Raw genomic sequence first — 16,648 nt, 5'->3', positions numbered from 1 at the left:
GTAAAAAAATGTAGTTCAAAGCTATCACAAGTGAAAATTCAACAACCTCAGATGAAAACTGACTGAAGTTAAAGAGGGACAGGGTGAGACTTCAGTGATACAGCACCTGCCCAGCAAATAGAAGACCTTGATTTCAAACTCCAGTGCAACAAAGAAAAGAAATAGTTTAGAGCCATCAAAGACTTATTTGTACTCTGTGATGTTTAAATAGTTGGTGTTTAGTAAGTAACTTGTGTCAAAATAGCTAGATTTTGTGTTTTGTGTCTTTATTTCATAGATAAAGAAAGTGAATCTCAGATACATAAATGTTGTTTAAGTTGCAAAACAAAATATGCTTTCATGGAAATGGATTACTATATTACTATAAACTACATAGCTTAAAATAACAGGAAGTCGTTTTCTCACAGTTTGAGTAACCAGGAGTCAAATCAAGGTCAGCTATATTCTCTCCAGAGGCTCTAGAGAAGCATGCTTTCTCGCCTCTACTAACTTTTGGCAACAAGTACTTTTTGTGGCAGTGTCATTCTAGTCTTATCTAAACATTACCTGGTCTTCTCCTTTCCCATCTGTGTGTCCTCTTCTGTCACTTGTAAGGATATCTTCTGAAATCCAAGTTCATTGTGTATTAAGATCCTGAATGGGATTGTACATGCTAAAATCCCCTTTAGAAGCACAGCCATATTCAATGGACTTTAGACTAGTGATTGTAGTATCCTCCCTTCAACCCAGTAAACCAAGCATTCTGGCTAAAATATCTTTGCTGTGTCTATCTATATGTAAATAGAATAGAAAGGATATCTCTCAGTAGCATGGATGAGTAGAAAAAGAATGATGTTGGTGTCATGCAGGAAAGAGTTTGAAATTTAGTATTACTATAATTGCAATTGTGCTTGCCTTGGGCTAAAGGAAAACTAGCTATTAGGTCCAACATTCAATTTGTCATATGAAATATTAGTTCTCTTTTCCAGCCCAGGAAAACAAAAATGTAGTGAAAGTAAGAAAGTAAAGACTTGTAAAACCTTGAATTGGATGTCTGGTTCAAATGACAGCACCATCTATGAACGTAAGTCAAGACAGATTATAAAGCCCAAAGTGCAAGCCCTAAAAATGGAAAACAGAAAGAACAAAAGAAAAGAAAGGGGAAGGAAGAAAAGAAAAAGAGAGGATTCATCTTTTGATTTTATCAAAACTTAATGTTAGACGGGGTAATAGTTGAAGAATTGGTTGATTTTTGACAGACGAAGATTTAGTAAAATGTTCTTTTTTGTGGAGATGACATCTTTATTTGGATAATCACATGGATTTTACTGAACAAAATTTCAGAATGAATAAATGAGTTCTATGAAGTAACAGGATATAAGATTTATAAAAATAATTATATTATTGTATATTAGCAATAAACAATTTAAAAATGAAAATAGGAAATCATTTTTCTTTACAGTAATATTAAAATACAAGGTAAAGTATTTTTTGCTTTTTGTTTTTGGGGTTTTTTTTCTAATTTTTGGAAAGTCTCGAGGCTTGAACTCAGGGCCTGTGCACTGTCTCTGAGTTCTTTTGCTCAAGGCTAGTACTCTATCACTTTGTGCCACAATGCCACTTCTGGTTTTCTGGTAGTTAATTGGAGATGAGATTGTCACAGACTTTCCTGCATCAAACTGCTATCCTCAGATCTCATCCTCCTGAGCAGCTAGAATTACAGGCATGAGCCACCAGCACCCAACTGAAAATGGTCTTTAGACCGGGGCGGGGTATTAATCCTCCAAGCACATCATTTAACATAATTTCAGTCTGGAAAAAGTGAGTAGTGTAGTACTCAGCAGAACCATCAGACTTAGTGGGAGAAACTCTGAGCAACTTACAAAGTTTTGAGAAAAAACAAACCACTAAAATACTATGTTTTATTTGTAGAAGTAATATTGTATAGCATAGAACTAATATTTCAGATACAGAAAAACTTCATGTAAAATAATTTTTCTAGAAAAATTTTTCTAGAAAGGAGGAGGCAACAATGCTTGATAAGAAATGTACTCATTCTCTTGCCCATGTAATTGTAACCTCTCTGTATGGTATTTTCACAATAAAAAAAAGAAAAAAGAAAAATGTGGTTAGTGTAGTACCAAGGAAAATCTTCAGCCGTAGGGGAAGACACTTGTATAAAATTCTAAGCACCTTACATGGTTTTGAGGCAAACCCAGTAAAATCAGTTTTATTTGTAGAAGTAATATCTTATAGCAGACAACTAAGATTTCTGATCTCATGTATCAGGACACAAAGGGCAGACAATCTATGAGAAAATGAATAGAAAAATCGAAGGAATCAGGTAACAGATAGGAGATCTCACAGCCAGCCTGTGACTAGTGAGTAAGACTCTGTCTCATGTAACAAAATGAAACAAAAAATATTGAACAATCACAGAACCAACTTGGTAAAGACAAAACCAATATGAAAAAAAGAAAACCTTAGTAAGAAGGAACAATAAATACCCTTGTTGTGGAAATATAAAGTGAAATATGTTGATTGTTTGGAGAATATTCTGGCAATACTCAGTGATACCCAGGTGAGAAGTAATATATGTATTTACAGCAAGATCTACAAATATGTCTGATTATCACTAATGATAACTCCTAAATGCAAATACCTAGATGTTTATCAAAACAAAAAGCTCAAATAAAATATACCCATAAGCCATGAATTAGTATAATGATGAGTTTGTCATGCATCAAAATGAATGTCAATATTGAGACAAAGGAAATTTCACAGAAATATACAGAGAGAATGATTCTATTTATGTGAATCTCAAGAGCACAGACATCTTTTCATAATGTATTTATGAGAAAAAAGCAAGTAACAATGCAAATGGCAGGGGACTTTACAACAAAGATTAGAAAAATACCCAACTGTAGGAGAGCAGAAGAGAATAATCTGGTTGGTGTACCCATTAAAAGAGGCAAAACTGTTTTGTTTTGTTTTTCTCTAACAGTCTTGTGTTAATAAGCTTTATTTTGCCTACCTACTCATTAATAAAACATTTTCTGTGCTTGTGTATTTGTGTGTGTTCTAAAATTCCCTTTGTACACTTGTTATAACATAAAAGTTTTAAATAAGAAAACAATATGTTTTTGATATATAGTAGCGGAGTTTTACGGTTTTATAAAAGCAAGCCCTTACTGCACAGATAGGAATTAAGGTCGCTAAAAGTCTGTGATTTATCAAATGACAATTAAAAGGAAGGCTAGAGTCTTGTTAGATTTTTTTCAGGTTGTGTTACCTTGATATATTTTTTTAATTCCAGTATTGGGGCTTAATCTCAGGTCCTTGTGCTCTTCCTTATCTTTTCTGTTCAATGCTAACACTTTACTACTAGTGCTACACTTCCAATTCCAGTTTTGTTTTGTTGACAGTTATTTGGAGATAAGAATCATTGGGATCTGTCTGTCATGACTGGCTTTGAACTGAAATCCTCACCTCTCAGCCTTCTGAGTAACTAGGATTACATGACTGACTATGGGTACCCAGCTTGGTATCAATTTTGATGCTTATAAATTTCTTAGATTACATAAAAGTAAAATATTTAATGTTTATGTTGAATTTATTTATTTTTCTTTCTCTGCCTTTACTATCTCCTATTTTTCCCTGGTAAACTGTGTATAGTTTATCTTGGTTTTCCTGCGTTATGCAAAATGAAAGACAGAAATAAAGAAAACCTCTGCTTTTTCCACTAGAATTTAATGGAATCAAATCAAACCAACTTGTACTATAACCAGCAGTGCATTGGTTGGTGGGGGCAAGGTGGAGGAGGTATTTGAGGAAATGAATGAAAGTTAATGGAATTTTACAAGGTGTGATTCAGAGTCAGGAAAATTATTTAAATAGCTCTAAGTCCTGCTAAGCTTCAAAAACCTTTCAGTATTAGAATTTTAACATCATACCTGTTAGCATGATTTGATTTTACTTCATCATTCTAGAATTTGCTTTCTGTGGTTTGTCTAGTTAACGTGTTTGACAAGATTCTTTTGGCAGTCTATAGATTGCTTGGTAGCCAAGCATGTGGGAGAGAGATTTTCAGTCTGTTAATTGAAGAAAGCCAAAGGAAGGAAATAAGCCATTGCACACAATTTTAGCTAGGCGGGGATTCCGCAAGTATTTCACAAGGTGGCTTCCCTCATGCTTGATGCACACAGGATCCAGTGCATTCTGCTTTGCTGAAAAATTAGCATTTCCTTTTTGCATTGTGATATTCTCCAGATGAGGTTATTTATAGCTCTCATGAGCTCCGCAAAGTGAATAGCCCCTGCTTCATGTGGTGAGCACTGAGCATGGATGTAATGTATACTAACGGGAAGTTTAGAAAGGGACTGGATAGTCGGGCAGGGGACTGAAAGACCAGAGTCCTTGGCTAACGTACACCTCGGCTTGACATGGAATCCTGGAGATCTTGACTCTAGTTTTCTGACCAGGACATAAAAGTAAGTCCTGCGTCCAAAAGCAAAGATGCTTTAAAGGTGACACCATTTTGCACTTTTGTGGTTATTTTAAAGAAACGACAGAGTAAAATCAATAGGAAACAGGAGTGAGGTGGCTTTGGCTTTTGAAGGTTTTGGTTTGTTATTTATAACCAAGGAGCTTAGCTTCATTCCCTAGCAACGATGAATGACCCTCAAGAAACAAATCACCACGTTTTCAGAGCCAATGAAGTCTAGCACCTCACATTTCGTTCCCCCTCAGCACTTATTGCTATAATTTATGGGAATTCTTACAGCACAAAATAAGAGTTACCGTTAATGTTTATATTGAGGAAATGTTTTAACCCGTATACCTCAAATTATCTTCCACTGTATTTGATGTTGGTATAATTTGGGGAGGGAAAGGGAAAAAAACAAATTGTTTAAATAGGAATACAGGTGGACCCATTGCAACAATGAGATGTACAAGATGCTATGTCGAAAAACAAACTTTACAACTTTGGCAGGGCGGGGGAGGGTAGGTGTGGAGATGGGAGGGCAGGAATGGTAAGGGGAAAAACAAAGGAGAAGGCAACAATGCTTGATAAGAAATATACTCATTACCTTGCTCATGTAATTATAACCCTTCTGTACGGTATTTTCACAATTAAAAAAGCTTATTAAAAAAGATTTCTAATATGACATTGATCCAGAATGAATTGCCTGAAGAAGCATTGCCAGCTGTGATAAGGAAGTTCAGAAAGAGATGAGAACTTCTGGAAAAATTCTACTCACAGTGTTTATAGAACAATGAGACTGCACCAATCCATCTTTGATAAATTCAACATGGCTAACATAGCAAAGCTGAATTTGAAGTGGACGTCTGAATCTATGAGATAAAATTAGAGATATCGAGGAAAATATCTAGAGGGACATATTCAGAAATAGGAGAATGTAAGACATATAAAGGAATATAAATAATTAAATTACAGTGACAAAAAAACAAGAAGTTTGCCCTTATAGTAAACAAATTGCAAAATCTCTTTGAAAAAAAGATTCTATACATTCCCAAATTTCAATCTCTCCTTTACTTAAGTCTGAATGACATTTTGTGGCATCAAGACTTTCTTTGGTGTATGTGTGCAGATGAGGATCTAGCTTGATGCCATCAACCATCTGTGAAAGAATTAAGAACAGAGTACATCATGCCCAACCTTAGCCAGGACAAGAAAATCCATGCATCTTAAGAAAGTCTGTGTGGAGACTTTGAAACTAGACAAAGTTAGCCATGCACTTGAAATGAAAGAAGGTATGATGTGAACTGAAAGTAGATTGATGTGCATACCTGATATGCTATTCATTGTTCTTCAGAACTTTAAGGCATGCAATGTTTTCCCTTTGAGGATCACCATTGGTGTACACTTCAAGGGAGACTGAAATAAGTTATGGGTAAACCCTAGGCATTGAAACAGCTCCATGAGCCCATGTAAACCTGTAGCTCTCCTGACTCTTTTCCACTGATATTACTTTCTGCACTGTTTTGTGTTCTCCAGAAGATACATATCAAAGGAGATCCATATGGATTTAAAAGCTGAGACCTCCTTGAAAAATTACTAGCTACTTTGAAAATTAATCCTCCTATTATTCACTAATATCTTCAGAAAGGTTATCAGAAATATATTCTTGTAATAATCATTTATGAGAACATAATAATTTAACTTCAGTCCCTTCCTTAAATATTCTTATTTCTAACTTATGGTCAAATCTTTCAAGTTCCTATTTGACTTAAAGTGTATGATATAATATTTTAATCTAAGCTGATAAAAATATCTTTCAATAATACAGTTATGATTCTTCTATTACATGTCTTTGTGACTCATTGAAACTTTGAAGTAATCATATCTTTAAACAGGAATGAATGCTTTAAACAGGATGAATGCTTTTCCCATGTCTGTAGACAAAGCTCTCTCCTTGGGTGACATTCTCAGCTCTAAACACTGTCTTTGACCAGGTGAATTTCTTCCATTGGCTTTGATCTATAGATTAAATTCTTTTTAATCATCACTCCTAGACCTCATAAATATCAATAGGGTCTCTCCTATTTAGGTGATTACCCATCAAATATTAATTCCCTTTGTTTCTCACACCAAATTTGGTGAGTATTCCTTGCTTTTAAGTTTCAGCAAACATGTTTTACTTTGCCGGTCTGAAACAATTGCTTAAAGTCAGGTAGATCCACAGTTGGAGGTACACGGGCTGATCTTTCCCATCTCTGTTTTGATTACCTTACAAATAGGCAGATTGGTATTTTTCTTCTTCACCTTTAAGAAGAGGAAGTTGGAAGCAATCCACGGCAGGGAGCAAACTGTAGGCAATGGAGCATGCCATCTGGTAGGAATATGCTAGAAAATCTTCAGCTTTCTCATTTCAACAAAAGCAAAAGTAAAAGTCTATTAATTCAGCTTCTAGTCTGGCTGAGAAACAAATTCCACAAGTCTCAAATCGCATCTGGTTTACTCTACGTCTGGCTCACAAATCTACCAGAAAAGCCAGACAATCTGGATGAAAATATTGTTCCTCTCTGAACTATTAGCAATTGGAGGGAAATAAGAGTTATTCATTGCTGAAGTTCAGAGACTCTCCCCCTAATAGTCATGATATTGACCTAGCATGCCCATGCCCAGGGCTTTTTATGTGGGCTGTTGTGGAACAAACACAAAAAAATCAAGTATTTCTAACTTGGGAGTTGAGATAATAATGAGTTCAGATGGTGCAATGGTTCTCCATATTGATGCACCTGTGAATGAGATGTCCTATCACCAGCACTAAGACACTAGCTCGCTCTTTATGCTCTGCACTGGGAAGATCTCTCAGTCTTCACTTTGGGGCATATGTCTGATTTGAGAAGTTATTGTAGTCTATGACTTTGATGTGACCAAATTGTTAAAACATTTTCTTCTTCATATGTTTATCAGCATATGCATTTTAGGGCAAGGCCCATGCTAATGCCAACCTTATAGTACTTCATATTTTATGACATTTATGAGAAGTTGTGTTACTAATTGAGTCCTCCTGAGTTTCCCTGTGGTCACAGATGGCTGCCAAATTTAGACATGAAATCAATATTCAAATAAAAGGAAAAACGTGAAGATTTGGCTACGATACCCTCACCAATCATTTTCCTTATGCAATAATTAATGCTTTTCTGGAAATTCCCGCTGGTCAGTGCCTACTTAGAGGTGATTTACCAGTAATTTAAGGCCACCTTGGAAAAGAAGACATGAATGTGATATGTCTCACTTTGGTAGAGAGTGGGGTGAGTTTAGGAAACTAATAGTACTGCCAGTTATTAATTTGTGGGGAGTAATAAACTCAACGTACCTTAGAATTTAGAATTAGGGTGTAGAATCAAAGCTGTGTTCTATTGTAATTTAGTGACATGGGACTTTAGATAAAGTTAATTAATTTCTATAAATTTCTGTGGGGATAATAGTATGTACTATAAGATGGGAATGAGAATTAGATAAAAAGGTAAAATATTTTATAGAATATTTATGATATACATTTCATTGTCTTAATTGTCTTGATTGTTCCCTAAGCAAATAAGATATAGTTGATAGTTGGTAAGGGTGCCATCTAGTGAGAATAACATAGAGGGAAGAGTGAACGAGAAAAATGATAGAGAAGGAAAAGTCTATTACTAAGATGTACAAGAACATATACTAGTCAACAGAGGCTGAACTTAGCAGAGATTGTCTGACAAGTATACATAATGACCCAAAGGATGATTACCTAAAGTGCAAAAGGCCAGAGCACGGCCTGACAGTATCCACATTGGATAGGATTGTCACTTGGCCCCTGATTTTCCTGCTTTGTATCTGTGGTTGTGGAGTCATTCAGGTGAACGTGCAGAACCATTTCCAAAGGCAGACAACAAAATGCTATAAGGTTTGTGCTACAGGTAAAATGTTCATCGGGTCCCATGAGTCTAACTGAGCACTGAGGGTTCCACTCTTGGCTAATCCTAGACTCAGGGAATGGAACAAAGGTGTGACTGGGTACTAGAATTATTTACTCCAGAGTCCAGCAAAAATAACTTACCATTTTCCTCATACTTATTTCTTATTATGAAACAAATATGTGGATGGGCTTTTGCATTCCTATCAAAAGAATACAATTTAGAGTAGATGAGACAAATAGTATGAAGACATTAAGGAAGTAATAATTTGGATATTATGTTGACTGTAATTCACAGATTTTTAACATGCATATTCTGCCTCTACTGTGGCAATATTTTCACATTTATAAGGTCTTCATGTGTTATTACTCAGAACTTTATTGAGAAATGAATTGGTTCAGTGCCCTATTTCCTGGTAGTCCCTATGATAAACGCTGTCTGGTCTAGATTTAGGCAGACTCTTTTTCCATGTTCTTTCTCTCAGGGATGCTGCAATCAATCAACTACAATCCACATGCTTGCTTTACTCTGCTCTCATTGGATAAGAAATTGAGAATACCCACTTGGAAGCATCATTTCTTCTAAATGTGTGATAATTTTTTTCTCATAATTATGTGATTGGTTTTGGTTAAAAGGGTTAGTAGTTTGATGTATTAGGGAGGAATAAAATCTAGGTTTCTTTGGTTTTGATTTTTTTAATCTCAGACTACTGAAGTAGCTGTTGGAGAGTAGAGATGAGGCTTGGAATTGACTATGATGAGAAGCATTCACACACAGCAATAAGGATTAGAATTTTTCAATGATTTTCTGGAGTCATGTTTCTCAAATAGAGAACCTTGATAAAGCAAAGCAAATATCCTCACTTCTAATATGTTCATAATTATGTATCAAACTTGAATGTATATATATATACAAATGTATCATGTTCTTATTCATGTGCAAAACCAACATACCTTAACAGTCACATTGTAAAACTAATAAACATTCAAATTAACATTGATGTTAATTCACTGAATTTTATTTCTACAAAATACATTTGATTTTGTGGGGAATACAAAACAGACCAGTATAATTCAGATCTAAGCAGACACAGAAATTTCTAGTGCAGAGATCACTAAACATTTTATAATAAAGAGCTTAATAGTAAGTATGTTAAATATTGTTAAACTTATAGTCTGTTTAGAAACTTATCAACTCTGTTCTTGTGGTAAGAAAATAGCCACAATCACAACAAAATATGTTCAATGAAACTTTTTTTAACAAAAGTAAATGGTGGTATACATAGTTCTTTGTTCTGGTTCTCAGAATATACTGAGGAGAGTACCTCCTCTTGGGAACATAATAATTATACTTAGTCCTGGAATGCTCTGCTTTTGGGGCTGAGAATGGATTTTAAGTAATGTCAGACAAAGAATAAGAATTCTGAAAATAATAAGTGTCTTCAAAAGAAAACAAAAGAAATAAAGAACGGTTGAACAATGTGAAAGCAAAATTATAACCACTTGATAAAATTCTTCAGTAATTGCTAAACCCTCAAAAATGAGTAAATATCTCTGTTATTATTATTTTATCTCTAATAAAAGAGAAATTTGCTTATTATCAGACAAGTGTTTCTGTTATATATTGCTTTGAATTTTCTTAGTGAAGAGAAACTGCAAGCTTTCATTGGATCCAATAGCAGTTCTTGACTCTATTTATAAATTTAGGGGGCATAAGCTCATAGAGTAAGTTCTCCATGTCTGTGGGTCCTACATCTCCAGACTCAACCAGCTATGGATTACAATACTTTGGACAACATCCTGTTTTTTATATCCAACATCTATAGAGTTTTGTTATTATATCCTAAACAATATATATAACAACTATTTACATACAACTCACAGTGCATGGATACTAAAGTGATCTAGAGAGATTAAATTTACATAAGAATGTATATGGATGTAGTTTATATGCAAATATATAAACTTATATACACAAAAGCTTTGATGTCTGTGGGCTTATGGAAAAGATCCCTATAGATATCAAAGGACATCTGTGTTTGGCACTATTAATGAGTTTCAGATTGCACAGGAAAATACTGCATACTTTTACGGGCTTAGAAAATGGCTCTGGGAGATCAATACTGGTACATGTCAAGGTTTAAGGCACTATCTATAGAGTTGCATGATTTTGTTCTATGACTCATAGCATAAAACAACAGAGTTGGGTGCTTGGAAAGCTATATATTGTAAACAGGACACCAAAATAAATAAATAAATAAATAAAGGTTATCTGAGTTTTCAGGGAAAGGAAAGAGTATCAACCAAATCCACAGGACATTGTATATCCAAACTTGTGTTACATATTGGCACTCATTTCAAATATTAAATGAGAAAATGCCAGGTTTAGACCAAGGACACTTTTCTAAAAAAATATCCATTTTTACTAAAAGTCTATCTGTATTAAGGGATGAGATTTTGGAGTGTCTGTATCATCATCAGATAATTAGCACCCCAGGTTATATTTACTTAATCTCTTCAAAGTCTGCAGAAGCACAGCTCTCTCTGGCAATGTCATGATGAATAATACTCCTAATGGAGTTATAAATTGAAACTAATTGGTTTATGTGATTGTTATTAAGTCTAATTTAAGTTAGTTAATGGAATTTTGTTTGGCCAGGGAATAGAGGTGATCTTTGCAGATGATATTTTACTTGAGAAACTTGTTGTTGTATAGATCCACAGACATATATATATATATATATATATATATATATATATATATACACATATATATATATATATATATATACACACACACACACAAACATGAAGTCATATTGTCCTCATGTACTCTTGGAGTCAACGGTTAATTTTTGAGAAATATAGCCAGAAATTTAAGATACTTTTACTATAATGATATTTGTCAGAAGTATTTCACAACACCTAGTTTTCATTTTGAACACCCTTCATATAAGAGTAAGGCAGTTAAATCTGTGTAACAATTTAGTGGCATCCAAGTCCACACCACAGTTGCTTCAATGGATTCAAATGTCGCTAGTTAAGAAATCACCGATCTTTCATAATGAACAGATACAGCAGGAATGGCACAAAGCTTCATATAATAAACAAACATCACTTGGGGCAGTCTCTATGCTATCTGGTATTCTCTAAATACGACTGGTTCTTAACTGGTCTGAAAAACATAATCTGGCTATCACTATTCATGTATGCAAATTAAAAGCTAATAATCTAACTTGTGTGTAACAGGGTTCTTAAATATTTTTTATTTGATGGGACATTAAATGTTCAATAATAAACAATATATTTCTCTTCATATTTTAATCACTTCACTAGTTATCTTATGTGATAAAGGATTTTAGAAAATTTAGAATGTCTTTTCATGTTTAGCTTATCAGTATGTTTTAGAGAAAAAAAAAGAAATAGAAATGGAAAATGGAAGTCCTGCAGTGTCTTAATGAGCTTCTGAATTAATTCTTTTCCCAAATCAATTCTCTTAAAGATCCAAAATGGTAGCTTTGGAATGCCCAGGCTTCAGCCAGATTGACCTGAATCCATCACTACATGTGAGTCACTGAGGGATTTCATTGAGATGTGAGAATATCATCCACAAAAAAGTCAAGTTTGTTCACACACCATTATAATGCTCTTTAAAGTAACTGGCTTCCCTCCATTGGTCAGCAATAATGAGCTACTTTGCAAATATCCCATAGACCAGATTTTATAATCATTTGGGTGGCAGCCTTAAATCACTGTGTTTGCTTGTACTCTGTAACTGATGTCCATACCAACTTCTCCCAGTATTTACCATAAAGTCTTCAGAAACACATTACAGACAAGAATACCAATTAAGTGCCAGTATATTATCATTCTGTCATACCACTAAACTTTTTTCTTGATTTCAAAACCTGCAAAGAGGGAGAGGATTATTTATTGTATAGTAAAACATGCCTTTGTAGGTTATTAACTAAGTTTTTACATAACCAACCATAATTCTACATAGCAAGAAATTCCAGCTCCCACGGGCAACTTTCATACCTAAGATTCCACAGTTCATAATTTTACTCAGCAATTCAATCATGCTTCTTTTCAACACACAATGCTAACTCTCAGGTTGCAGGGAAGTAAATTGTTTATTTCTGAAGATCATAGGCATTTGACAACAGTTGACTCAAATTTTAGCCATGCAGAAAAAAAACCAGCCAAGTTTTCTTAGTGCTTTATTCACTGGGATAGAAATCAGAAGTGAAATCACTAAGGGAATATACTACTTAATATAAATGATTTTTCTTACTTCTTTTTTATCCTTATAATGACAATCATAATGAAAATCCTTGGCTTTACTAATCCTGTAATGTTTTTATGTACTGTTTATTTTTATTTATTGTGTACTAAATAGAACTGGTAATAACATGACACTACACATGCACATGACACTATACATGTAGAAATGCTGTAGGCTGCTTACCAATTTACTGTAAAACAATCTCTCACATGTAATTCATGTTACTCATGCCAAAATTATTTCAGGACAGCCTTTGGAAGTCATGTATTTATATTCTCCTAAAAGGGAGAAATTTTTGAAAAATAGAAAGCCAGATACTGTCATCAGTTAAGCTTCAAATACTATTAATATTGTTGCTAAACTAAATTAAAAATAAATGATACTTCCTTTGATGTAACTGATCAATGAAGACAGTTCTTACAATATGATTCCTTTTATCCTTTACATTTTAATTGAACAGTGGATATTGTATGTATTTGTGGTAAACAACATGTTGCTTAGACAAACATCTTATAGTACAAATGTTTTCCCTCAGAACTTCTAAGCCTAAGATCCATTGTATTTCAGCACTGCACTAAACAACCCTGTGCAAAGAATAATCTACAGCCATCCTGATCATGTCTAACTTGTGTGTATGTTGCTTTTCTGCCTGAATGCTTAAAGCAAAGTTCCATTGTACTTGAAATTCATAGAGATGCTTCTTGTCCCATAACACATTTTGCTCTATGAGTGTCCATTCTTACATGTCAATTTCACTCTATTCTTTTCTTCTTCTAGCAAATATTTTAAAACATAAACTCCCTATTTAGTCTCTTTCAATTGTTCTATGTTTCAGTGGTAGCCGTTTGTCTTACATGTCTAATTATATTATTGTTTGTTTTTCTTGCCCATATTGTTTCTAGTGTTCTAAAGACTCTTTTTTCTTTTGTAATTTGATTTTCCCCTCTGGCCTTGTTAGGTTCCTGGTGGCTTCTAATTTATATCTCAATTTGATAACGATGTTATTTTCTTCTACGTTACAATATATCTTTTGTCTTACGTTATTAATTTAACTTCATGATTATGGTTGTTATTTTATCTTTCTGACTCTCAGACATTGGATTATTGAATTCATGTAGTTACATTTGTTGCAGAATATAATTCTTATGAAGAATTTTCTTCTGTAACTTTATTCGTTTTTATATTTGCTTTGTTTTTTAAAAGCTCTGTTGCTATTATTCCTTCCTTTCTTAGCTGAATTTTCTTTTGCTACCTCCTGGGAAGCTGTCTAGATCTAGTCATTGCTTTACTGAAGTTGACTTCATGAATACCAAATCATTTCCTTACTTACTTAGGACTAGTTTGTTTTTCATACTACAGAGTGGTTTGAAGCTAAGATACCTGTGGTTCTGTCTTGTCTTCTATAGCTTGATGACATGTGGAGACCAGAATAGTGAGATGAAACATTTTTATACTACTGTTATTTTCTTTTCTTAAAAAAAAAAGAGGTTTGGGTAAGACTCCTTTATCTGTTTTATTTCTTCTGGTTGTAAAGTTTATGATCCATCTCATGGTGCTATAGTTTAAATATCTCCCACAAGGATGATGTGTTACAAACATAATGATCAAATTCATGTGTTAGTGTCATTTGGACCTCAGAGAAGGAATTGGGTTTGAGGGGACACTGAGGTCACAGGGTATATATCGCAGTATAAAAAGATCTGCGACCACATGTTCCCTCACGCTCGTCAGATGCTGGCACTTTGGTATTGGGCCTTGCAGACTTCATAACCATGAGATACAACATTGTTCTCTTTATAAAAGACCTACTGTGTGGTTTTCTGGTAGTCTAACAACTCAAGCCAGACTGAGACATATGGCCTTAATTTACTTAATATGGACTTTGGATTGCTCTTCCCCTTCAGAGTAGCTCTTGAGCCTTGATTTTCCATTTTTATGAAAGCAAGTTTTCCAGCAACTGCACCTTCTCCCTGCTAGGAAGAACAGGAGGAATCTGCAGATGTCCACTCAGTTTGTCTTTTTTGAATGTGAGGTGATAGTGAAATGCCACAACATCTCTCCCATCTTAAAGCAAGAGCTGTGCGGAAATACACAGACACAGTAAGCTACTACATAAATTTCTCTTTCATTCCATGGCTTCTAGTTTCTGAAACTTTAGAGGCTTTTCCTTTTCACATTTGCCTGTTAATCGTCAATTTTCCCATATATTCATTTTTCTTAGACTCTGTGCCTGGTAAGGGAAATTCTGGTAGTCAGATTTTTTATACCTCTTCATCCTGACGCTACTGCTCAACCCTTCACAGATAACCCTTCCACTGCCATTTCAGGAGCCTAAACTCTGGCATTCTTAAAGAGAGGCTTATTTCTTGAAATATACACTTAAAATTACCAGCCTAATGTCACCCAATCAAGATGAGAGTTCCTGTCATAGGAAGATCCTTAACGATCTCTTTCTTGAATATGAGCGCACTACTCCACTGGCTCTGTCTTGGGCATTGTGAGAACGGAGAAATTTGAGATAGCTTTCTGTTGATTAAGGAATGATGGATGGAAGACTTTAAAATTTAAGTTCACATATAAGAAGATATTAAATTTGATATAATACATACAGTAAGCATGGGGGTTGGGGAATGAGTAGGGATCATTGAAGAAGTAAATAAGGCTTCAAAGAGAGATTGGAATTTTCCATTTGGAAATAGAAAACATCCCAGTGGAATTCCACTGACATTTTTGAAAGAGAATGAATTTGAAGGGGATTTTAAGCCGACTTCTGGAAATCTAAGGAAATACTAATGTGGAGATGGCAACACTGTTTGCTAGCAAAAGAATGACGAGGGAAAAGATAGACTATATCTGAGTGCAGCAATTTCTTCAGTCTGGTTGTACTATGACTTAAACGAACAAAGCAACTATGCATTTGTGCATAAGAAAGACTGGAATCAGAGATGCTGATTAACAAACAGTGACATTCTGACTTTCACTACTCCCAAAGTCAAAGACACCTGTCATCTTAGCTTCCATGTTGCTCCATCGAGATATTTATGTTCTTTTCCCCTTGTTTAGAAACACAAGCTTCTCCAGCAAGATGACCTCATCTCACTGAGTTCAGATTCTAGCAGCCTGACATTAGTAACAGAAGATTAGAGGTGTGAACTTCCTCAGTTTATGTTAACAAGGTGCTAAATGCAAAGGCCAATTATAACTACCCTTGGCTTCCCCTTTCCTAAATAGCTGGTGAATGAGCTTGATCAATGTAAGGGACTTATTCTGTGGTATTTATAGTATTCTCAGTTGAAACTTATTGGATTCCTAAAAGTGTGGGTTGTAGATTCCCTCAGGGCACTGTGGAATTTTGTGGGTTCACCATAAATGCCCCAGATGCTTTCCAGAACACCTGGCAATAAATTCCAGCCTCTTTGACTTCCCTTTCCTTCTGATACAAGGTTATTAAATATGAAATATTGCATTCTGAAACTCACATAAAACAACCTAATTATTTAAAGGAGGGAGTAAGAGCAGGGCACACGTGGTAAGAAAGAGATCACAGAGGTGCTGAGGACAGGGCTCTCTAATAGTTAGAACGCAAAGAACTCAGTCCGTCCATAGTCCTGTCTGGCATAACAGTAACTTCTCTGACCTTGTTCAGGCAGTTGTTTTTTATATTCACAAAATCGTATGGGATTTTTCTTTTCCTTCCTTTAAAAGCTACTTACTTTATTGCAGAATAGTTTGAGCCTTACAGAAAACTGACATAAAACATCAGGAATCCAGACACAATTCACCTTAAAGCAGAATGATTTGTTTCCATTCTCTTTCTCTCTCCTTCCCTTTCTTCCTCTTTCTGTCTTCCTTGTTTTCCCTTCCTTCCTTCCCATCTTTTTCTTTCCTTTTTCCTTCCTTCCTTCCTTCCTTTCTTCTTTCCTTCCTTCCTTCCTTCCTTCTTTCCTTCCTTCCTTCCTTC

Source organism: Dipodomys ordii, unplaced genomic scaffold (assembly GCF_000151885.1).
Source record: "Dipodomys ordii isolate 6190 unplaced genomic scaffold, Dord_2.0 Scaffold8, whole genome shotgun sequence".
Taxonomy (NCBI): domain Eukaryota; kingdom Metazoa; phylum Chordata; class Mammalia; order Rodentia; family Heteromyidae; genus Dipodomys; species Dipodomys ordii.
The sequence above is the reverse complement of the archived record's forward strand: the minus strand, read 5'-3'. Positions refer to the sequence as shown.